Consider the following 26813-nt stretch of genomic DNA (forward strand, 5'->3'; position numbering starts at 1 on the left):
TTTTTTGGAATACCAGAATCATCTCTTGGTTTTCACTATATATTTCATATTCTCCTCAGTTCTCGTTATGCAGGGTGAATATTGCAAACAAAGAGTTTTACTGAACATTTCTTCACTTTTGTCTTAAACTTTCAAATGCAAAACTTTTAACTTAGATCTATTTTCTGTCTTGTACCATGCATAAATAATTTTCCTAGCAAGCAGAAATCTAATCAAGTCACTTCAATTTCATATAGCAAGTACTGACAAAAATGTCCCACAAGCAAATAAACAAAAAAAACTCCTAAACAAATAGAATAGGAGAGTTATACAAGAAAATCGGGTAATAAGCCATAGATAAAATCTACGCATGATTTACAAAAAACATCACAGAATCATAAAATAGTTTGGATTGGAAGCGATCATTAAGGATCATCTAACTTCAAGCCCCTTGCCATGGCAGGTATACCTCCCACTAGACCAGGTTGCTCACAGCTACATCCAATCTGGCCTTGAACAATTTCAGGGATGGGGCATCCACAGATTCTCTGGACAGCCTGTTCCAGTGTTCCACCATCCTCATAGTAAATAATTTCTTCCTTATACCTAATCTAACTCTACCCTCTTTTAGTTTAAAGCCATTACCCCTTGTCCTATCACTACGGTCCCTACTAATGAGTCCCTCTTCAGCTTTCCTGTTGTTCCCTTTAGGTATTGGAAGACTGTAGTGACTTCTCCATGATCTTCCTCTTTTCTAGGCTGAACAACTGCAGCTTCCTCATCCTGTCTTCATAGCAGAGGTGTTCCAGACCTCTGATCATCCTTGTGGCCCTTCTCTGGACTCACTCCAACAGTTCCATGACCTTATGTTGGTGGCCCCAGAGCTGAATGCAGTACTTCAGGTGGGGTCTCATGAGAACTGAATAGAGGAGGAGAATCACCTCTCTTGACCTGCTGGCCATGCTGCTTTTGATGCAGCCCGTGATATGGTTGGCTTTCTGGGCTGCAAGTGCACATTGCTGGGTCAAGTTGAGCTTCTCATCAAGCAATACCCCCAAGTCTTTCTCATCAGAGCTGCTGATATCACTGAAGGGAGAAGGGGAGTCATGAAGCTGTGAATAGATTTAGGAATGCAAATCCTATTAGTTTTCATAGGGACTCAATATCCTAAATGTCCAATGTGCTTTCATTATTATCCCATCCATTACATTATTTACAAATTATTCACCCTATTCTGAGTAAATGCTTCTCCCAGATATTAGTGTAAATTAACTAATGCTAGTGTCACTTGAAATTCACCTTAAAGGCATGAGATTTAAATTTTAAAATAAGATAACTGATGGATCAGCAATTCAATTATTAGCAACACAATTTTTTATTGCAGAGGAATTTTCTATAACCTTCATTAAAAACAAAACAAAACAAAAGAGATGGATCTGGTCAGCACTGGATGGTATTGAAGATAAATGTCAAGGCAAGATTTTTTAGAAAAATACAGATTCATATGTTTACTCCAGGTGATCTTATTCATTGTAAGACTAGTCCCATTGCATGACTTTCAGCGGCTTGTGACTAGTGCTGCAAGTCTGTCTGCCTTTCTTCCTTCAAAGTGCCTAATTACAATCAGGACGCTCACCATGGAACATTTTGGTCTAGGATGCAGCTTTACAGAAACTGTAACAGAGGCAACATTTTTGCAACTTGCTGTGATCCAACTTTTTGTCCTCCAGTCAAATTTTGAATAACTATAAAGGGGTTACAGGCAGCTAACTCAAATATAGATGTCTACAGCATAGACCAGTGCAGTGTAGGCTTTGCATTAGGTAAGGTGGATTTCATCCTATTCATTCAGCCTTCAATGGTTTTGGCTGCAAAGATGTGGTTAGTAAGTTCCTGTGCTTCATTATCTGGCTAGCAAAATATATATATATATATATATATATATATATATAAATAAATAAATAAATTCCACCTTTAACAGTTCTTGGAGAAAAAGGCACTGAGAAATATATCCTGTCACACTTGTAGTTTACGCAAATGAATGATTTCTGAGGGACCTGTGAAGTACGTTGGCCTCCTTAAAACCAACATGGAAATATCAATTATATCTGAAAAATAACTACAGACTGCCCATTGATGGATATTTAAATGCAATTTTTCCCTTTAGGATCACAAGACAGCCCTAATCCAGCAGACCTCCAAGTCATGTCTTGAACATTGGTCATTCAACAGGTTTAATAAAATTCTTACATTTTTGGAGGATTAAGTTTGTGGGCTGGCACAAATCTCTGAGGTGAATGGGAGGTAAATTGGCTTAGAAGGAGTACAGTTGTTCTTTAAGCATAAGCAGCATTGTTGTGCATATTATGTGTACTGAATAATTTTACTCTTCTTCTCCAAGTACTTGGGGCTTATACTACATGGGACTGTGGTTTACTAAAAGAACTATGTCCCTTGCGACAGCTGCTGGGATAAATAGCATAGAGCAGATATATTTTGTGAAAGACCAGCTCATCATAAATCATTTCTCCTGGCCATCTAACAGGTCTGTGTGCAACTAGTGAAAAATGTATATTTAATCAAACATTTAAATTGGGACCTCAAATCATATCATGATTGGAATGTATCTGTGCAGTAAATCTGTTTTAGATATTTAATTTTTTATTATTGGATATATTTTTTTTTATTGTAAAGTGCAGGAACTGAGGTTCTGGCTATTAGTTATAAATAGGTCAGTGCATGAAGACAAATAAGAAAATTGGGTGATTAACTTCAAACTGATAGTTATGAGTTAAGGTGGGAAAACTGGATTTGTATAGTCCATTAATAATACTACTTGGTGTTAACCATGATGTCAGGTTTATACTAAGCCACTTGTCACTTCATTAAGGCTGCAGTAGGAATCTAGCTATGGTTTTCCATAGCCTGACAGCAGTGTGGCAATTAAAACATGCTTGTGGTGGAAAAGACCTGTATTCGCTTTTTACTATAGAGTTCATATTGGCAAGAAATTGTTGAAGAAAGAGCAGGAGGGTGGGCGGGTAGCAAGTGAGACTGAGGGCATAAAGGAAAGAAACCTTTCAGAGAATTTGCAAGGAGTGAGAAAATGTATTCAAATATATTCAAGGTAGCAGTGGCTAAATGGCTACAGCCCAGACGACAGGACTGCTAGTGGTTCCCTTGGAAACATCCTTCTATTCAGAGAAGTAGAAGAATGTAACTGGCTTTTAGGTCATGCAGACCATCTTTCCACTAACACAGAAATATAGCTGAAAAACATAAACTAATCAATATCAGCTAAAAATTTAAATAAATCCCACTTAAATCCCATAATCTGTAGTCCTAGGAAGAAGGTTTGTTCTGTCCCCCTACCTGGAGTAGTATTTAACATACAATTAGAACATTAAGGCTATTTTGGTTTAGGTCCTCTTATCTCTTATTTGGATATGTGGGGGGTCCAGACTAATACAGGCTAAGAAGCTCTCTCTATTTTCCTCTAATCTGTGAATTGTACAAAATGGTTCTTTTTTTTTTGTTTTTTTTTTTTTTCTTTTCCATTTTTTTTCCCCTAGCTATCATCTGTATGGTTTAAATATAAATAATAGAGAAACTTAAAATATGTCTCAGATGACACGTCTCTGAATTTGGCCCAGTATTAAAAAAAGAAAGTTATAACATGTTTCCAGAGAAAATTAGAAGTTGAGAAAGCAGAAAAAACCTTGCATTAGTTGGGGAAGATATGCTTTGAGAGATCGTTCAGCTTTCTCTATAAATGAAATTCATTTTTGAAGGAAGTATTATTCGGTGAACAGGATATTTATTGAAAATGAATTATATCCTATTCATTTCAAAATTATCAATAACTAGATGGTTTAAATAAATAATATGTATATACGTGGAATAGTCAGTGTGGTTAATTTAGTTTTATTGTTTCTGAAATAAAACATTCACGGTTGTCAGGCTGGATTTATAGACACTCACAAAACTACAGAAAAAGAAATTTCCTAGCTGAGAGATCATAGGATCCCCCCTCTAAGATCTGCAGTAGGGTAAAAAAAAAAAAAAAAAAAAAGGATTTGAATCTCTCATATCCCAGAAACATAGGAAAAAAATTTCTAAATGGATGAGGTACCTGAGGAATAGGTTAAATTAGCCACAATGGAATTCTTTGTGGATGCGGCTGGGCAGCTGCTGCAGCTGCCTGAACTAGGTCAAGCACCTTCCACATTGCTGCTGGCTGCAATCTTGTTCTCCAGCTCCTGTAGTGTCACTGTATTTTTTTCATTTTGTAGGTTTATGCCTTACTGAAGCTGTGTAAACTGATGGAGGATTGTTTTCCTCTCTAATACATGACTTCTGTGAGCTTATACAACACATTTATATTTGTCTTCCTAATAACTTTTCTCATCTTTGAATTATCATCCAATCAGACCTCACTTCTGATAGAGGACTCTTTTGCTACATGTATTTATGTATCTATAAGCAGGTGGTTCACTGAGAACAGGAAACACCTGTTCTTCCCTCTTAGTGTGATGGCTTTGATTTTTTCTTGCCTGAGTGTACTGACTTGAGTGATTATTTAGCTCAGCTCAGCAAAGCTATCTACTGATACAAAACACATCCATAGCATACTGTAAAGGAGAAGATAAAATTCCAAATATAGCATCTCTTTCACCAGTTTCTTCACCCCATAACCCCTTGATAACCACTACATTTCAGATCTGGATATTTTTTTCAATAGCAGTGAATGATGTGTGGACAACAAAATACAACACTAATAAAATAAGTGATAGAATAGCCAGTGTCTTTCATGGAGCCAGAATTTTCATTTTGTAGATATTTAAGCAGGCAAAGATTTATCAAAGCTAAACACACTTGTGGTTGAACAATATGGTTGATACAGAATACTTTCTACTATTCTTCAGGAAAAAAGTAATGGTTTCATTAGCATTTCAAAAACATCAAGACAATGAAGAAGCAGCTCAGAAATGATGAGTAAAGGTAAATATCATACCTGGAAGAGAAGAAGGTCACGTGTCTGTCTCAGGTTTGATTGAAGAGCTGAAGCAGAGGAGGTTTATGCTATTGCATCGCTTGCTATAGTCGGATGATGTGAAGGCTTGGTGGCCATGCTGGCTTAAAACTTCCTAGCCCATCTTCTCTTCAGCTACTCATTCCCAGTCTTTATCTCAGTTCACAGTCTGCTTGGCTGCTTCAATGCAACTGTTTGTGGCACCACTTTGTGTACTGAATAAATGATCTGATCTGAGATTGCTTTCTGAGGGACAGAGTATGGAGAGAAGAAAAGCAACCAGGGAGAGGAATAATTAAATCTATCTGTCCTCTAAAACAAAACTACATTCTGACACAAAAGCAGTATTCTATAAACACATGATGAGTTAAAAAATATATAAATAAATAGAGAGGGGAGAGAGAGAGAGAGAGAAAGAGAGAGAGAATGAAGTTGTAGGACTGTAGAGCTGAATAATGGTCATGGTCTAGATAGGTTCTTCCAGTACTGGCAAAAAGAAAGGTCAAATGTGTTGCCATTTAAGGTTGAGATGGTTTCAAGTTGAAAAAAGAGAAGATTTTAATACTGCACCAGTAAAAAGAGAACAGATTTTCTTTTTCTCAGGCTGTGACTTACTATAAGCATTTGTAGATTCTTGCTGGGTGAAATCTTAAATTCCATCTAAATGAAACATTCATCTACTTGACAGTTTGTGGTGAATAGCAGCTTCTGTTTTCTGTCAGTATGAATTATGCATGTTTGGAAAAAAGCTTCCAAATTTCAATTAGTGAATCTTAATTTTCTTTCTTAGACCAGATGGACTTTGTTAACAAAAGGATTGTATCTATATATAATGGAACCTCAAATTGTTTTAATCAATTTCAATTGAGATAAATATTTGAAGCATTAAACCTGTCTCCACTATTTTTTTTTTTTAACAAAGTCAATTCTGGATATCAACAGCGCACTGCTCAGTTTATTACTTTGTTTATCCAATTAGAAAGCAGAATCCCCATGCACTAATTGGCAAGTACATAAAAGAATCTACATGTTGCTTAAGCAGCAGAGAGGCAAGGAAGTTTAATTAAGTTGTAACAGGCAATTTGTAACTAATTATATTTGGTGTTAGATAGTGCTGGTTTACTGGCATAGAGGGGGGAAAATTCTTGTACAGATTATTGCAAGTCCCAAAATTGTTAAAACATTTTTCCTACACCCATGCCATAAAAATTTTAGTTCTGAATATTTTACGTTTTTTTGGAGTCAATGACTTTAAAATACTTAAGTACCACACTCTAGGTTTACACACAGATTCTATTCTATTCAACAAGTCTTTTTTTTTTTTTCTATTTTTTTTTTCCTCAGAATAAACACTTTAAATTATGTAGTAAGTTCAGTTTCAGAATGTTGATTTGTCTCAATAACTTCAGCAGTTTTCTCTTTGCTAGTGAAATAATACTTAACAAATATATATGAAGTTATGAGTAATTTAACCTGTATACCTAGAAATTTAGTTAAAACATGGAATTTTTATTTATTTATTTTCCAGAATTCATATGACAGTCTTTCAGGTACATATTCAGAACCAAGAAGTATTTATTTTGTTTGGATATGTACTTTTAACAAATATATTGGCAGTACTTTGATTATAAATCTAATCTAACTCTTTAACTCTTAAAGTAAGTTATTAGCTCCTCATTCATTGTCAATAAATATATGCTGCTTTTGTTAACAAGTGGAAATGAGTGTTTCCATGACAGTGTTTCTGTGAATATGTACAAACGAACTGATAAACATTTACTAAATTAGCTTAGTAAAATTGCACCGTTAACGTTTGCTCAAAGAAGGGTACTAATTCTCATGTTCACTGGTGTCCTGAGCAAGATGAGTTAGGGAATTCAATAGAGCTCCATGAGTTCCCAATACACAATCAATGTATGAAGGACATGAATGTCAAATTAGATAATAACAAATAATAATGAATTGAATAATAATTGAATAATAATGATTACAGATATATCTCTAAAAGTAACCTCTCAAGAAATATTTTCAGACCTACGGCCAGTTGCTTAAATTGTAACTGTGTTATCTAGTGTCTATAAATACACTCATGACATTAAAAAGATTCCTTCACACCCTTAAGTCCTGCTGAAGAATATGCAGTAGAAGAAGAGGGATGTTCATATCGACAAGTCCGAGGACTTTTAGGCTTAATGGAGAAAGTTACATTTATAGGTGATTCAAAGAATTGAAGAGGGAATCCCAATTGCCGCCTAATAAAGGTATTCTCAATAGCCTCTTGAAAATACCCATCTTTCTTCAGAGTATAGTGAGCCTAATCACTGAGGTCAGGCTTCTAAAGATAAGGGGTGTGATTTCTTCCACCTATTTCTAATAACTACACACTGTGGCAAATACTATAGAAAACAGGTGACAGAAAGCTTTCTCTGACTGCACAGCAGATCATTATTTCTCATCAGAAGAATGGAAAAAACAGAACAAAATACTTTTCTATAAAATTTGTGAGTCTGTATAGTATATATCTTATATATATGCATACAGGATATATAACACTACATACAGACACTAATAAGTGCATTTTCCCTCTCATTTTTTCATGGCAGTATGGATCAGCTTGGCTTCTTAATGGGTTTGTCACCCAGACTAGTATAATATTTTTGTCTACAGTGAAAAAAAAAATCCCTAATCTCTTTTGAAGACTAATAACATCTGTTACAGTTTTGGATTATATGGAAAGACATTAATGGATGCCCAGCATGAATTCCAGTTAAGTATCAGTTTGTGTAAACAGAAATGTGACAAAAATAAAAGTAACACCAGCAGCAACACATCTGTTTAAAGAGCTAATGCAAACTACAAGTACTTTTGGACAGTAATTTAAGCTATTTTTCAACATTTCCTGTTTGACACATAACCATATAAGATATGTCAGAAGCTTTATTCAGTTGAGGTGATGTATACCAGCTCGTTCTTTTGGGAGAACAAAGCCACGAGGCACAATCTTTCAAGGTCTGAAGGGCAGTGAAAGACTTGGTATGGACTGTTAATTGTGATACATTGCTTCTCTCCTCTGAAACACGTTCTGAATGCCTTACAGTATTAACAGTCCTTTTGTTTGCTAGTCATACATCACTTCGAAAATAAAAAATCATCCAAAATCGGAGATGATGAATACTTCTCATCTTGCACTGGAATGTCAAACGATAAGCCACTTCTAAGTCTGCTGGTGTGATAGAAACAATTTTATCTTGCACAGTCATGATATGTACAACAGAGTCAAAAATAAGTGTAGTTGTGTTGGTGGCCAGGCATTCGCTCAATTGTTTATTAATTAGGTTTGCTGGCTTAGGCATAGTCCTGTGAAAATATAGCTCTACTTTTTATACACTCTTCAGAGTTACGCATTGGAACATGGGCACTTGTTGAACTGAAGTTCTCATTCAGTTTGGATTGACAGGAAGGACAGACAGAAAACCTCCTCTGTGTTTGCTGTGCAGATGATTTGTGCAAGTGCAATAGGTGTCTAGAGTTCCTGTGCAAATCAAGTATATTGTATATATTCAGTAAAACTTCAGTGTCCTGCAAGTGACTGACAGGATATTAAAGGTATGGTGCACCTGAATGGCAGCTTGCACTTAAAGGATCTTTGAGAATTAAGACTGTCAGGCAACTGTAACCAGTCCATCAGCTTCAGGTTAATTAAAACAGCAAAGAGCTATTCAAGAAGAATAACAACAAAAGAAGTTGTAGAATTTACAGCTTTTATAAATCTGTGTACTTCACAGTCAGTGAACAAACCCCATCAAATTCAATTTGCTTTTAACAGAAACACAAACCTCTCGTTTCATAGCTGCTTGTTTTACCACTGTGTATTCATTGCTGCGTTATTTTCTCTGCAACACCACATTCTTTCATGCTCCACCTAATGCATTATTTATATAACATTATATGCTCTGGAGATTTTCTAAAATTTGGACCAAGTCTTGATAAAAATACATAGTTCTTCTTGGGACAGGTAATGGACCTTCTTCTCACCAGTTCTTAGCCTTGTAGGACTGATCTATTCTACACTGACAGTCATTGACAAAGTTCCTGGCAGCCAAGAGGGCAAATTCCATTCTGGGGTACATTAAACATAGAATTGCCAGCCAGTCAAGAGAGGAGATTCTCCTAAAATATTTAGCATTGGTGCAGCCTCTCCTTGAATATTGTGTACAGTTCTTGGCTCCACAATATAAAAAATGATGTTAAGGTCCTTGACAGCATTCAGAAAAGCAAACAAAGCTGCTAAAAGGGCTGGAAGGCATGTCTTATGAGGAGAAACTTGGGTTGTCTAGTCTGGAGAAAAGAAAGCTAAGAGGTAACCTCTGCTCCCTACACCTTCATGACGAGGGAAAGCACAGAGAGAGGTGTTGGTCTCTTCTTCCTGGTAACTGATGACAGAATGTGTAGCACAAAGTTGTGACCGAGGAGGTTCAGACTGGACATTAGGAAAATTTTATTTGCTGTGAGGTTGATCAAACTCTGGAACAGGCTTCCTAGCAAGGTGTTTGAAGCTTCATGCCTGTCAGTGTTTAAGAGGCATTTGGATAATGGCCTCATTAATATGCTGTAACTTTTGGTTAGCCCTGGAGAGGTCAGGCAGTTGGACTTGAAGATCTTTGAAGGTCCCTTCCAATTGAACTATTCTATTGTGTTCTGTTCCTTATTATGTCCATGGTAATAAAACCAAGGCTAGTGTTTTTGATTTCGAGGGTGCACATAGCAATAATGGATGTCTTCATAGAATCATAGAATAGTTTATGTTGGAAGTGATCATTAAGGATCATCTAGCTCCAATTCTCCAGCCACGGGCAGGGACACCTTACACCAGACCACCTTGCTCAAAGCCGTATCCAACCTGGCCTTGAACACTTCCAGGGATGGGGCATCCACAGCTTCTTTGGACAACCTGATCCAGTGTCTTACCATTCTTGTAGTAAAGAATTTATCTTATATATTATATCTTATATCTAGCCAAATTCTACCCTCTTTTAGTTTAAAGCCCCTCGTCCTATCACTACACTCCCTAATAATGAGGCCCTCCCTATGTTTTCTGTAGTTCCCTTTATGTATTGAAAGGCTGCTATAAGGGCTCCCCAGAACCTTATCTTCCCTAGATTGAACTACCCCAGCTCTCTCAGCCTGTCTTCATAAGAGAAGTGCTCCAGCCCTCTGATCATCTTCATGGCCCTCCTCTGGATGTTTTCTAACAGGTCCAATACTTTCTTCTACTGGGGACCTCAGAGCTGAATGCATTATTCAAGGAGGGGTCTCACAGGAGCAGAGTAGGGGGAAAAATTACCTCCCTTGACCCATTTTCTACACCTGTTTTGATGCAGTTGAGGATACAGTTGGCCTTCTGGGCTGCAAGTGCATGTTGCTGGTCCCTATTCAGTTTTTCAGCCACCAACGTCTCCGAGCCCAGCTTCATAGAGCTGCTCTGTATTCACTCATTGCCCAGCCTATCATTCATGTTTGGGATTTCCCCAGCCCAGGTGCAGGACCTTGCATTTATCCCTGTTGATCCTCATGAGGTTCACACAGACCCACCTCTTAAGCCTGCCCAAGTCCCTCTGGATGGAATCCTTTCCCTCCAGCAAGGTGACCGCATCACATAGCTTGGTGTCATCTGCAAATCTTATTAATTTAAGAACATGATCCTGTTGATAAAGCACTACATTGAAATTTCAGACAGACCTTTCTTTTCTTGGCCAGCACTTGGGCGTGCTGTGTGACAGCATCCAATGACTTCACTTACCAAAGATTTTCTTCCTCCTCGCCTTTCCCTCATACATTTAACTATCAGCTCAGGACACAGACTCTTTTAGATGGAATACTTTGTATAAGTCTTAATACGTCTGGCCTTGATTAAAGTTTCTAGATACTACCACAATGTAAACAAATAATACAAGGAAAAGTTAAGATTGAAGTGATTATAGTTTATAAACCCATTTCTGTGAATAAATGTTGCCAGGATCAACATGAGGTAGCAGTGCCAAATCCATCAAAGTACTGACATTAATTAGAAGCAGATTTTCCCCTTAATTTCTTGAAAGAGAGAACCATGGCTTATTACACATTTTGTATCAAATGTACATTATATCTATTTTCTTTATGAAATCATCAGATAAGCACAAGATGTGAGCAAAGTTGAAAAAATACATTGAATGTATGTAAATTACATTGAATACATTGATTGAATAAAATAATAAGATCAGAGATGGAACTTCTGATCAAGCCCTGGCCTCTTGGAAATATAAAAATCATACTAGTACAGAATTTAAGATTAGCCAGTAGCTTGGGGTATTGGTAATGTTAAATACTACGAATCCTGTTAAAAGTTAGCAGTCATTTGAATTTTCAGATAGGCTAAACTGCAAAGGGAATTACCCATTTATTTCATCCAAGATTAAACTAAACAGGAATTCATATTTATTGAAGTTCATCTTCAATATGGGAAATGACAGAGAAAAAAAAAAATGGTGTGCCAGAGGTTACTGTGCTTTTGTGAGAGTGCTTATCTGCTCATATTGGCTCCTTGGGAAGGAAATGACTATCAAAGGACAAGAATGGTTTAACAACAAGAATAAAGAGAGCTATTTAAAATGTTATAGAATATTTTTATTTAAAACTCATTAAATTTGACTACATTAACAGAGAATATAATCTTGCCTTAACATCAGGGACCACTTTGCAGCATCTGTCACACAAAGAGTCTCACACAGAGCAGTATGGATTATCAAACTCACACTCACCCAGTCAAGAGTAGATCCTGATAATTTTGGATGTAATAGCTGGCATGTGGGATGAGAAAAAGATTCTATTTTGTTCACAAGAAGAAGACAAAGGGTGAAAAAAAATCCCCTTTATGGATTTATTTTGCTCAGAGTCCTCTCTGTGCATAAGCCTTCAGTACTTCACCTTCCTCCACTTCCCTGACCTGACATGTCAAGAGGTAACTTGAAAGGTTTATACCATCTAAGAAGATTCTCATGTTGCAACCTATGAGACCCAATCTGCATGGAACTCTAAAATGCTATTTTGACACAATCTTCTTAAAGTAAACCACTTTCTCACAATGACTTACAAATTAGAGAAGACTTGATTCACATGAGTTTTGACAAAAATAGGGCACTGAGAATCTCCTCTGACAGCAAGAACATGCTTTGTGTATTTTGTTAACCTTTAAACATACTGGTTACAAGATTTGCTGTAGCCACTCTGCCCAATTACAAAACAAAACAGAACCATAGTAAAACTGTCTGCCAAGTGTTGTGAAATACAGAAGTGGAAGAGCCAAACCCACAAAAATCCCTTAAGCAATACGACCTCCAGGACATGCAGGTACGCAGACATCTGGAAATCTGAAGAAACATGCCTTTAAATTTACCATAGAGGGAATATAACAAAAATTAAATGAAAACAAAATGGATTTGGACCAAATGAAAATATTTTATATCCTCAGGCCAACCTCAGAAGTTGTTAAGTATCTTCATCTATAAAAATGAATGAATGTTAATTAACTCCACAGCAATAATAATAATGTCGTCATAGGTTGAATATATTTATTTTCTATTGTAATTGAATGAACTATTCTGTTGCTAGTCTGGAAAAATAAATCAGTTCAGAAGTCATCTTAGCCCTAATTTGTTGAAAAATTTATCTCTTCACTGAATCATGATCACCGAAGAAATGTCCACATTTCTGAATAGAAGTGGATGAAACACTGTAAACCTTTATTTCATGCAAACAAGGTCTCCCTGTAGAGAAACTGATCAACCTCAGCAATCCATTGGATTAGACACTTTAAAAGTGTGGCTAAATTACTTACCACAGGTAAAATGTGAAACATTAGTGATATTAGAAACACTGCACTAAACTAAACCCTCTGACTATGATGGGCAATGGGGAATTTTTAAAAAGACCTAGAGTTTACTCAGAACTAGTGAATGTTAGAATAAATAAGCAAACACTCTGAGTTAAAACACAATTATTTTTGACTACAGCGATTTTAAGTAGGACTATACACAGTTAAATAAATTTGTTTAGCATTTCAGTGACCTCTTGGTCAGCCCTAAAAATTAAAATTAAAACAAACAAACAAACAAACAAAAACCAACACATTTTAAATAGGACTGTGTGGGACCCAATATTTGCCGATATGTACTCGTCGTTTGTGTGCATGCAAAAGTGTAAAACACTCACTTATATATCTTGTTCTAAGAAAATATATGCAAGCCTATTAATTTTGTCCATCTTAGTAATTTTATTCATCTAAAATATCCACTCCTGACTTGTTAAAATAGTGCCTATGAAGGAACTTGCTCACTTCAGTTGCAAGGACTTTTTTCTAAATGCAGATAATGATACTCAGCTAGGCTAAGTCAAAACACACAGATTCTTGATCCTTCTATGAATAAGTTACCTGGAATAATTTGTTCTTTGTATTTTACTTGGTAATTGTCAACAAAGACAGTGATAGCGTTAATTGCCTTATCATGCTTGCTTACTCCTGCTGGAAGATTTTACATTCCATTAGAGAGTCCACAAGCCTTGGCACAGATTTCCGTGTTTATTTATATGAGATTATGAAAACTGGGAAACTGCTTGTCAAAAAAATATGTGTTACTGTATTTTATCTTGTTTAACAGGCTTTCTGTTGTTTTACATTCACTTAGGACTATGCTAGAGATGATAAAAAAAATAAAAAAAATTAATTACACCTTGAGCTCAAGCCATTTCTTCCTTGAGATATACTGCAAAAATTCACTGCTTAAATGTAAAATTTGTGAATTACCTTAAAAGATCTTACTCTCTAAGTATGAAATACTGTGATAGACAAAACAATGCCCAAAGTGATAGACTTAAATAATGTGAAGTAAAACCCTGCTGATTCAGCTAATGCCACAGGAAATCTTTTTCCTATAATGTTCTTTGGCATAATAGAAATACTATTTGGGTTTGTTTGTTTTTAATTCACTTTGCTATTTGGGCCTGTTCCTGCTCTCACTGTATTCTCTGCTAATTTCACAGGAATTTCTATCACATAATACTGGATCCTCAGACAGGAGTACTATCATGGTAATGGTCAAATGATGAACAATTCTATTGTAAACAATAATCTCTTGGAAGCAGACAGGTTTATCATCTCAAATGTTAGATAAAGCAAAAATATTAGAATAAAGTTTGAAAGCAAACATTTGTTATTTTAATCAAATAATCTGCAGAAATATGATAAAATTTTAGAATGGGCATTGACAACTTTCCAGATGAATGTTGCATAGCATTTCATTTTATTTCTCTGATTTTTTTTTTTTTTTGAAAATCCACAAATACACTTGTTCTTATAGGATAGGATTCTGAAATTTGTGTAGACAAAACAATGTAAACAATGACTTAAAGTCTTTCTTCTGTGCTGCATGAGGAGAAGAAGCATATTCATAAATGCAGACAAAGCTTCTGCTTTGGTTAAGTGCTAGTCCATGGAAAGTGACTGTTTAAATGTAAGGGAGATCCTGCAAGAAGATTGTTGATGATGAATACCTTAACTGGACATATTTTCACTGTCTCTTTTCACTATGTCAGCACACCACAGTGTAGTGGCTTCTTGACAGGAAGCTGGGAGTGAAGACCCCATAGCTGGATGGCTTCACAACTGCTCAGTAATTACTGCTAAGAATATCACACCCCTTATGCTGTTTATTGAAAAGATTTATAGAGCACTGAGTGTTTACAAGTTTGAAGACAACTGCCCGTTTCACTTCAGGTCTAGAAAGACATAGGCATCTGACTATATTTGTGGAAAGTTGCTCAGCTGTACAATTTGAAAACATGTTCAGTCACTTGCTATTAGAGTATTGCTAGAAGTTGAACTAATTACCTCACACTGTTGCTTATAGATATTTCAAATAAGGTGAGCCATGGCCAGCAGGCCTTTGGCAAAATTCATTAGAGATTGGAATATCAGGACAACTGCTGTTAAGCAAGAAAACTTGTTATGAGATAGGGAGATGAAAATTCAATTTAATTTATTTACAAGGCCTGGCCTGGTAAGCAGACAAATTATTATTAGTAGTAGATTTTTCTTTGTTAATTGAGTTTTTAACTTGATTTAAAAAGAAAAAAAAATAAAGTTTAATGGCCTAATTTACTTTTGAAGAAAGCTAAACAACATTTTGCAATTGAATCTTTTTGCATAAGACTTTACAATCTCTCATATACATTAAAAATCAGGAATTTCTGAGTGATCATTATTTTTCTTCCTTACAATGTTGCAAAATCTTAAATATCTCTTAGAATTACCAGTAAAGGGAAGAATGACAGTAATTACAAGTGGTTATTATTAATAATAAACACACCCTCAACCCCACTCCCAAAACTTTTATGAATTTTCAGAAATATTTTTAAAGCAAATTAATTTGCAAATGGATTTGAAAACAAACAAATAAAATAGGTTGAATTGTAAAGACTTGAAAGGATTAAGCAAAAAGATTTAAACATTTTCTCTTATTGCTCTACTCCTCATGATAAGCATCATAGAATTAACATAAGAACATTGGAATAAAGAAAAGTAATGGCTGGAAAACTCTTGGAACACTGAATTAGCCATTTCTCATTACTTAAGGATTTTAATTGACATTTTTTTATTGGCCATATGATGTCTAGAATTGTACAGCTAGTCTTCCTAGCCGATGTGCCAACATACTATAATGCAATAGATAATCTCCTATATTAGTATGACTGTAATGAACTTAAATTATGCATGAATACCCAACCAACATCTGGTCCAAGTGATACACAGAAGAGTATTTTATAATACATACAGTGTTTTCTGTTGCTAATACCTATTAAGTTTCATTTTCTGGCATACAGATTATATTTAGTTTTAGATTACCTCATAGCCTTAATACGCATTCTCAGTTTTCCTCACTATCTACGCTAGGGAAAAAAATGCTTATATTCTAGGTCTCATTTTCATCACTTAATACTTCCTTTGACATGCTTGTTCAATCTTATAGGGCATATGGTTTAGTTACCAAAAATAAATAAATAAATAACAGAGTTACCTTTTCTTGGTGATCTTGCCAGCACTGGTTATTCAAAATTAATTTTTTTTTCTAAGTAACATCATGTGTTCTCACATATACATATAGTGAAAGGCTTAAGTAGTTCCTCCAGTACTAAAAGACATATCAGTAGGTTCAAGATAATGAGGCTGATTCAGTAAGACTAGACCTTCAAGCTACATTTTCCATTCAATGAATACACATTCTCCTTAAAACTACAATGACACATGCATGAATGAACAGCAATGAAGTGGTTAATTCACTAGGAAAAGAAAGAACAGCTGTGGGCAGCTTGTGAAAAAACATGTTTGACCTGTCCATCATGGAGACATTTGTTCCTTAGTGCTGCAGGTGGCAGAGTTACTAAGAAAATCAACTCAATTCAACACAATCTTTGGAACGACTTGCTTGCTTGATAGTTTTCTGAACAGTGCACCTCTGTGTCAAGTCATGATCATTGCTGCAATACTTAAAGATCCTGACTGGGAACCAAAAGATCATTGCAGAGATCATTGTGAAGGAGACATTATGCTAACCATCTTTTAGCTTATGCAAATACAAACTAGAATGTAGGATTAGGTACATGATTAGGATACAAATGAAAGAAGCATTTCATCGTTATTACAAAATAGTACCAATTTATTAGAAAATAGTACCAATAAACACACTGTGATTACTAGTTTTAAACTGTTATCATTACTTCCTAAAGTAAGGTTAAATCTACTAAAATACTTCTTTCCAATACACACTTTCCTGTAAGTTTAAAAATTACTTGCATATTTAATTTTCTTTTATCTTATATTTCTCTGAAATTTAGGTCATGCTTACTATATTTAAACAATTAGTCTGCAGGTCCTCAAGAAGAATTCCTGATAAAAACAACGGTACTACACCAGAGAGGAATGTCGTCAGTTCAACACTGTGGAAAATACAGCTCCCAGGTATCCAAAGCTGTTGGAAATGTATTTTTGAGGGGCTTACAGATTTCAGACATACAAAAAACAAAAAACAAAATATGATATTAATTGACCATGAGGCAGGAAGAGAAATAATATGCTCCCTCAAGTCTTGTTGAGGAAGTAGCTCTAAAAGATAGCAGAGAGAGCTGGCAGATCTTTTTTTACATTCTTCTACTAGTTACTGATGACTTTCTGACTCCCTTCTCAATTCGCAAACCTAAAAAGTCCTACCCACACCAGCAGCAGAGACAGAATGTACAACATATACAATGAAATATAATGTCAGTGACATATGTTGTGTAGGCTATTGAATCCCTGCTTTAGGCCAGTGACCACTGCTTTCTGTCAGATGTTTTTATGAGTCCCAGCAGGGGCCCATGCACCACTCTGAAGTGCCAGTGTAATATTGGCTTTCTGGATCTGGCCGTGAACATAAGAAGCTACTAAGTTACTTGATAACATTACACCTCTGAAGTGCAATGTAGTAACTAAATTTGTTTGCTTCTCACATGAGAATTATGAGAGTTTTAAATTTGTTGAAAACATTACATGGGTACAAAATGTCTTCTTTTTTTTTAATAATTTTTCTTTGATAAATTTTGGCTGCAACACAAACATAAAATCCTATTTGACGTGGAAAATAATTTAGTAATCCTTTTCTTCCATGAAGCTGTAGTTTTAAGTTTACGCTGCTGTCCAACTACACCAACTACACCAAGAGGAACATTTATAGTGGTCTAGGCAACTGGTAGAGATAAAGTTAAATTTATAGAGAGATTAAAATTCTGAATTCAGCGAGATGAATGAAGTTCAATTTATTGTTGTGTTTACTATTTTAAAACCCAGGGGAAAATCCAGAAGGTAGTCTGTTATTCCAATGTGCAAGATGCCTGCCCTAGAGAGCTTATCATACATCTGACAGAAATAGCTATTAAATATATATCAATATACAATGGACTAGATATTATGTCTTTTGTCTAAAAATGATGTTATAGATTTTGTTTAGAGAAATGACTTTGTAAATTTTATCTCTCTAAGAAAATATTTTTATCTTGCTGCTACTTACAGTGTTTTGCTCTAGGCATTGGATTATTTCTGTGGACTTTTTGGAACTGCAACTCTAAAAAGAAAACAAATCAAAATATAAAACAGAACCGGTCTAGTGTAGTAGTTATTGGCATACATTCAAATAAGAAATGTGTTTAAAGCTCTTGGAAACGACTACAATTTAATTGCAATAATACAAACAAAACTGGTCACAATAGGGTTAAACTGGGGAAAAATACACAGGAGTAGGTAATAGAACACGTGCTGCTTTTATGCAGGTGATAATGAAAATTCTTTAGACCTCCGCAGGTGTAATTTAGTCAATTAGAGCACAAATTGAACAATTTCCTAATTGTTAAAGCAAATAACTAACATTATATCTATACCCTGAGACATCAGTTGAAGAAAGAAACATATAATTAACAGCTCATCAACCTAAGGGCAATTTACCAAACCTAAAATAAACAGGTTGTAATTCTCTGTAGTCTAGTAGTGACCAAGTTATAAATAACTTCTTTAGTATGAGTAATGGGCAATCATTTCTAAATGACAGTCCTGGACAACTCTAGGATTACCGTTCCTAATTCTAATGTAAATACCAACAAATTGCTTGGAATCTAAGTGCAGAGATTAGTGAGAGAAGAGCTTTTGTTTTCAACTACAGATGTTAATCATGGGTAAACAAAGATCTTATGAAAAACGGATCTGCTGTGTATCAGGTTTAAAGAGATAAAAAGGATTATTTCTAGATTTTTTTTGTTCTCTCAAGATACTTGTTTAATCTTTTTTATTTCATTCAATGTTTTCTTTAGATGGAGGAAGGGAAGAGGCTTTATCTTATATACATGGATTTATTTAGTCTTTAGGACCACTGGAATAACCAAATAATAGCTTTTAAATCTATTTACTATGTTTCTCTAGCAACTAGATTTGCTCTTACAAAGTCAAAGGGCAGCTTCAGACATCTTCTTGCATGTAGCTCTGCTAATGGTCAAATAAAAAGTAGGCCCATACTTCTCAAGTTTTTCTGTCATCCCACACTTAAATTTTCATCAGATTCGCAATTCTGTGGCCAAATAATGATGTATCCCTTTCCAGGATATAGTTGTTCCATCTTGGTTATAACTGGCTATTGATATTTCATGGTCATACTATTATTTATATAAAATAGTCTCATAAATAAAACTATGTATCTCATGATCTGTCATATCATCAAAAGAGCAGATTTTTTTCACACCTGATATTAAAAGTTGGCCAAGGGCTCTGCTATCCCTTTCATTTCCTATAGGAAAAGGTGAGGCCCCATGAGCTGTAAACTGTTACATTCAGATCAGATAATTTAAGTTACAGTGAAAGAAAATATCTATTAGAAGCTCATAAGTTATTTGTTCAACTGTTATACAGCAGTCTTGTTTAAAGCTACAAAACATATTGCTTCAACATTTTATGAGGAGGAGACACCACAGAGCAGCACTTAGTCGTGCATAGGGATCTGAGCACATTAGCAAGGCCATCAAGTTATACTGAGGAACCTGGGTTTCTGGGTTTCTTCAGTCACCATGACAGTACCATTTTCCCCAGGTGGATAATGGATAGGTTTGCATAGTAGTTCAAAACCACCACTTTAAATAGAGAATCCCAGTTAGATCTTCATACTCTTTTCTTCATTGATTTTGAATCTACAAATATCTAAACATCTTGATATTTAACAGAGAGGGAAATGAAGGGTGGGGCTTGAAATTCAGGTACCTGTACATTAACAAGGTATCTATATTCCCACTACTATTAATAGAGCTCTAGTCAATATAGTCATTGGACTGTTAAAGCTATTTATATCACCCTAGAGCAAAGAACCACACTGGGCCAGCTGAATACCTCCGTATCCCACTAATTGTGTAGAATTAGTCTCCATTAATTTAGTTAAACAGCTGAAACTCCCTAGAGTAATGCAGTCACTGTGAAAGGGTTGGCAGATATGACGCGAGCTTTCAGCTTCTGGGCAGGCAGGTGGAAGCTAGGAGGTTGCCATTGGCTTCTCAGCTGTTTTTTGATATCAGTATTTTGGCAACTGATTTAATCCTTACTTGTCTATTTTCAATAATGGAAATTTACTTATGTAACAAAAGTATGCAGACATAAAAATATAGGTGTATTAGTCCATGAATTAAAACCATCTCTGAATGTGTTTGTACTTGAACTTTCCTATATATTGCACAAAAAAGGTGGTGTTAATTTACTGAAAAGTACAATATCTACTGCCTGAATCTTCAGCACAACTAGATCTTGAAGACAACAAAACAAAACAACAACAAAAAACAACCAACCAAACCACTTACATAAATGGGAAGAGCTGTCATTTTACATATGAATATATATGTATATTGAAATGACCTGCTAACAAAATGAATGAAAGCACAGGTTAACAGAATAGCACACAGCTTCATTTACATTTCAGTTTTCCTAAAGGTATTTAACCACCTTCTCACAGTAAGTAACCAATTGCAATTCCCAGTCTACTTTATAGGCAATTTATTTGAAATGCACTTGGTAGTCCATGCTTTACTACTCCCTAAAAACCAAGGAAACATTAATCTTGCTTTATTTGCACCTGTGAGATCTCATGACAGCATATATATGCCAACAAGTGTAAAAACCCATGGCATATAAATTAAGTTCAGAAACAATAGCAAGCCATTTTTGGTGGAAATTTGATGTTTTCTATACATGCCAGTGCCAAGGCAATTTGTACTTTTTATTTTATTATTATTATTTTTTATCTTGATGATGTGCATAAAAACAGTTTTCAGATAAATGTATACTAAAAATAGAGAATGTTTTGGATGTCCATTCTAATTGGGAATATATTGGAAAATTACATTGTCAGGTTTAGTGCTGTTCTGCCATTAGCTGTTCTTAAACTGAGCCAACAAATGTTTAAAAAGAGCAAAAACTGTGGGGGAAGTTTACTGTTATGAGTGTTCTTTGTATTTTTTGAAGCAAAATGTTGTACAGGTTTATTTTTTAAACACCATGAAGACAATAATTCTAAAAATAGTATGTTAAATTCTTATTTTAAACACCTCATGCTTTCACTGAGTAGATATTTATGGATTTATTAAATAATCCTGTACCATAAAATGAGGGAAGAGTAACTGATCTTTATTGTAATTCTATCAATGTTCTTAATGACATGAATTAATTTGGACATATCATTTTCCTATAGTAATACTGCTCTTTCCTTATCTTTTAGAGGAAACAATATGTCTTTTACCCTAAAAATAATGTTGGAGATGTTGGATGGTTTCTCAGTTTCTCACAAAAGTTTTGAAATTAACTGCTGAAATATAGATATTTTATTTTACATAGAACAGTGAAAAAGAAGCTTAACAGTAAAAAACAAAAACAAGCCAACCTCCCCCTCCCACATACAAATTCACAAATTTCTGGATTTCTTTTTAATTTATTTGTTTTAGTGTAAAATTAAGTTACCAATAGACAGAATACAGCTGTGTAGAAACAAATAAACAAATAAACAAATAAACAAAACAAACAAACAAAAAACACCACCAAGAAAAAAAAAGAATCACCACTACAAATTTTCTTCCCCAGTAACAGAAATTAAAACAGTGGAAATGCAAACAAACAATAACAAAAACAAGTCTTGTGCAAGATGAATGTTAAATTATTTTATTTAGGCTGCATTTCTCTGGTGTTTGACTACCATGTGTAATACAGTCAGAGACTGTTCTTGTAGTACAGTTTGAATAGTGAAGAAATTAAGAACATAAGAATAAAAGAGAAATTAAAAATAGTTAAAAATTTATGAATGGGTAGTGTTCCATCCACCACTTGTCTCAAGACTTTATTTTTAATGTGTTTTGTTTGATACAGTTTTGCAGATTTTGCTTGCACACAAACATAAAAAGGAGTAGAAGTCTGTGAATCTTAGGACTCTTCAGCTAAAGTTCTTATTCTTCACTGTGGTTCTTCCTAGAGTCTGTTTAAGGGAGCATTTTATCTCTATATATCTCTCTATTCTTTTTCATTCCCTTGGTTTCTTTTTTTTTTCTTTTTTTTTTCTTTTTTTTTTTCCTTCTTTGTTCCCTGATTCTCTATAACTTATGTCCAAAATTTGATCACATCTCCATTTTTGACAGTGATACTGTGATGATGAATACTTTCTGGTTTGTGAGCTTGTGAACGTTCGGATTTTTTGCACAAACTTGATAGATCAACAGGACAATACCAACAAAGATTTATAATGTTGACAACATATGTTGTCGAAAAACAAAATTTTGCATTCAAACCTTGAGCCATTTCTCCTGGTTATTTAATTTACTCTGGCATAACTCATGTGCTAATCTAACAGCACTGACATTCTTTCTCCAGCTTAACTGTGCCAACTTGTCATCTGTTTTCCTTTCCTCTAATGCAATTTTATTGTCTGAAATGTAAGTGGCAACAAAGACATAGATAACATAGTGGAAGGAAAATGTGCAGGGTTTTGGAAAATGCCCATATACTTCTCTATGGGAAGAACAAGAAAATGTGTCTAATCTCCATTTCTCCTAATGCCATAAATGCTTTAGTTTGACAAAGCTAGGAAATTCTGTTGATTGGAAATTTCTGAAATTTAAAAAGGTCTTATTTTTGTACAAGCAACAGTGGAATTTTTAAAGTTTGTTTTATTTTATTTTTTATTTTATTTTATTATTTTATTTTATTTTATATTTTATTTTATTTTTGTTATGTTATGTTATGTTATTTTTACTTTATGTTAATTTATTCCCTTTAGAAGGATAATTCACTGTTTAGAAGGAAATTTATTGTTCAGATCTTTTTCAGAAAATTAACCCTATTCCAGACAAGAAAAGGATGACACTCAGGCACCCAGGACTACACCATTTACTTCTTTGCACTTTTCTACATGACAGATCACACGAGGGCTTGCTCCATACCTTATGCTTCACTGCAAAAAATTATATTTGATCTAAAAAATCTTTTAGGGCAATATGTTGCACCATGTACCTCTCAATATGAGTTCCAAAGGACTATTTATTAGAACATTTTTTTTTGTTTACATCACAACTAGCTGTGTTTAAGAAGGTATCAAAAAGAGCTAAGAAACTGAGCACCTCTTAGTAAAATCTATTTATTTAATATCAGCACGTTTTACTCCATTGTCATCTTCACATGCTTAGGTAGGTTATTATTGCACTTAACTGTGGCAGGACAGAAAAAGAGTTAAAAGCTCTCAGTTTCCAAATGTTACAAAGAACACCCACAACAAAAATCATCATCAAAACACCAAGAACTCACAGTCAAACAAAGGCAACAGTGCAAAAACCACAGCCTTCAGACACAAAGAAACCAGAGAACCAACAAATATGCAAACACAATATCCCAAGAAGTTTGCAACCAAGACAAAATCAATTATTCAAGTATTCAGGCTGCACAGCTAATACAGAGCTCTGGTTTGTATTTAGGTGAACATATATCTAGGTGAACATATTTCTTGAAATTTCTGGAAAAGAGATATCTGTTCCAAGCCATTTTAAAACTTAATACGGAAAGAGAATTTTTCCTTTCTACTGAGCCAAGTCATACTTTTGATTTCACAGGAGACTTCCTACCTGGATTTTAAAAACATTTCTTGAAAGTTTTCTGGTGGCTGGCAGTCACCATCCATCATATTAAAGAGTACTTAGCCATCCTTTCTGAGGTGGTGAGAAATGTCCTCTAGTAGAGGAACACCATTGCTGCTCAGTGTGTACTGGGTCGGTCCGGGATGTTAACTTTCCCTGCAGCAGCCCATACAGTGCTGTGCTCTGCACTCGTAGCTAAAACAGCAGTGGTATCACTCCAGTGTTGTGTCTGCTGCTGAGCAGTGCTGGCCCAGCATCAGGACTCTCTCTAACCCCCGTAGGGGTGGGCAAAAATGTGAGAAAAGAAACGTCACCAGGGCAGCTGACATAAACCAACCAAAGGGATATCCCATACCATATGATGTCACACTCAGCAATAAGAGGTGGAAAAAGGAGGAAGAGGGGAGGGGTGGGCTCTCGTTGTGAAAACGTCTGTCCTCCTCCTGAACACCGGCTATGTGCATTGAGGCCCTGCTTCAAGGACATGGTCAAGCATCGCTCATTTGTGGGAAGTAGAGAGTAATTTCTTTCCTCTGCACTTCCACATAGCCTTTACTTGTTTTGTTTAGTTTTCCCTTTCCCCCTCCCTTTTCCCCTTTCCTTTTTTTTCCCCTTTAGTTAAATTGTTAATTGTTTAGTTAAATTGTTTAGTTAAATTGTTTAATTAATAATAATCTTTCCTCAATAATTATTATTTTTTTTCCTTTAATTAAATCATCCTTATCTCAACCCGTGAGTTGTTCTTTCCTTTACTTCTTCCCCTCCTCATCTAAGGAGGGAGAGTGAGAGAGCGGTTGTGGTGTACAGCTGCCTAGCACAGTAAACCCACCACACAGTGTTGCATCAAGTTTGTGTAATGATTACCTCCAATTTGACAAATTCAGCATTCTTACTCTAGGGTTTGTAATTATGAATGCCTAATCCTGTCACTGCTAAAATGAATCAAAACTATATTGAGGGAATAATCAGGATTATTTTTGATTTAAACAAATCTTGACAATTATTGTGTTGCAAACCTAATCTGATTATTGGCTCTACTTTGGTTGCTTATCCTGATCTGAAACAAAGAAAGAAAAAACAAACAATAAAACTAACCTCTTAATGGGTACTGTGTTCCTTCAGAGCGGTGGTAGGCCTTAGTAGGGTATTCTTCTAGAGCTATGGTAAACCTTTCACTCAGTGTGTTTCACAAATAACCCGGAATTAAACAATAGCAAAAGTGATAGACAGAGCCATCAACCTGATCACACCAGCAAGTGGAGCATGCTCTTGACATGAACAATTTGATTTTGCCAGCCTCTGGACTCAGAGGATATGCTCGCAAATTGTGAAACCTCAGATCTGGTGATAAACTCAGTCATTAGAAAATCCTGGCATCCAGTGAAAAACTTTCAACTTACCTGGTCTTATATATCAATGAAGATTATATATAGGTAGATATGACTACTATTTTGTCACTTCTCTGACCCAATTAAATCTTTCTTGTAGAATATTTTGTAGGAAATCAGGTACTGTGATACTTTCTAACAGCATAAAGAAGAAAATTATACCACATTATTGCTGTAAGTAAATCATACGTTTAGTTTGCAGAAATATGGATCTTATATTGATTAATATGCTGCCCTATGAAGCAGTTTTATTGATTAATGGGAATGTAAATGGGAAAGCACACTGTTTTAATCAGATTAGAAAGTGAAGGACATGGAAAATTAAAATGCATGAAAAAGGTCCTGGATATGTTTTTTAGTCATTCATCTTTTTGGTATGAAAACATAACAAGCTAATGTGTCAAGAAGGCATAAGATTGATTAACAACAGTAAAAAGACAGGTATGTAAGTCCAGTCTGCTCAGAGTTCTTATATCTGAGAATACAAAAACTCTTCTGGAAGTGGTTGATCACAGATTCGTTCATACTAATATAACAATGGCTGCATTAGGTTAGATTAAAGGTCCACTCCACCTGGTATTCCTGTGTCCAGGAATACCAGGTCAGTAGAAGATGGAGCTCAAGCAGGAATAAATTTGATTAAGAAGTGCCTACAGACACGTGAAGCCAATATTGATACCTCAGATACTGTGGTCTGTGTCTCCTCAGCTGGTAGTAAACTATTTGTGCATGTTAGAAATGTGGTGTCAGTAGGCGACAAGTACCTCTGGGGAAAGCTGTACTGAAATTTGGAAGGTTGGCAGGAGAATTCTGGAAACTGTGGGAATACTGTTGGCTCCCTGGTCCTACCAAACCTCCAAACCAGCACCTATCAGCTTCCTGGACAATTTCTAGGAGTCATGAGTGCTGTTGGTGGTATGCTTATTATTGGTTGTGCCCTACCTGAGAATAAGGAACCTCTCTGATTCCCTATTTTTGCACTTTTCATCTTTTGATTGTTCCTTTTGTTTTCTTGCATTAGCCTCAATAATGATTTGATTGTATCTACAGCTTTTATTATTATTATTATTAATTTATTTATTTATTTTTCCTCTCTCTCTCATTTGTTTTGTCATGCTTTCTGCTTCGTAGGTGGATAGAAGAGGGTATCTAGTGTTAGTAGGAATGAAATAGCCTCTGGTTATTAATAGAACTGGAGAATATTTTCATTTTCATATGGGCAGTGACCTACACATCCTTCCTGACTATTGTTTCTTCCACTAATGCCAGTACCACTGCCTAGGTCACATAACCTTGTCTTTTTAAAGATTTTTTTTCAATGCAGTTGCATTTGATCTGTAATCACGATGATAACTAAATGACTACAGGTTAAATAGTTTTGAAACAATGTAATCTTACAAAAATGTGAAGAGAGATTTGTGTTTTTATTCCAGCAACATCATCCAAATCATCAGAATAAAGAAACATTTTCCAGAAGAATTTGGTTCTTCTTCTTGACCAAAAATAAAAAATAAAAAGTAAAAAATCACTCATTTCTTCCTGGATGGAAAGGTGTTTGTTCATTTTCTTCATGAAGCTGTTTCCCACCAAACAGAATTGTACAAATATATTAAAATATAGCTACTTAAGTCTGTAATGCAATGGTTTTGCCTTCA

General features: G+C 35.2%; 1 long non-coding RNA gene across 3 annotated transcripts in view; it reads right to left on the bottom strand.

Moving 5' to 3' along the window:
• Positions 1 to 25250, bottom strand: part of LOC310894841 — a 44763-nt gene extending 19513 nt beyond the window's left edge. For all 3 annotated transcript variants that reach the window (XR_014580232.1, XR_014580233.1, XR_014580234.1), the window contains exons 1-3: positions 23759 to 25250; positions 18145 to 18198; positions 4994 to 5257 (exon numbers count right to left, since the gene is read on the bottom strand). This is a non-coding gene — a long non-coding RNA (uncharacterized lncRNA). The remainder of the gene's footprint in view (positions 1 to 4993; positions 5258 to 18144; positions 18199 to 23758) is intronic.
• Between the last annotated feature and the right edge of the window lie 1563 nt (positions 25251 to 26813).

This window comes from Anser anser (assembly GCF_964211835.1).
Source record: "Anser anser genome assembly, chromosome: 2".
Taxonomy (NCBI): domain Eukaryota; kingdom Metazoa; phylum Chordata; class Aves; order Anseriformes; family Anatidae; genus Anser; species Anser anser.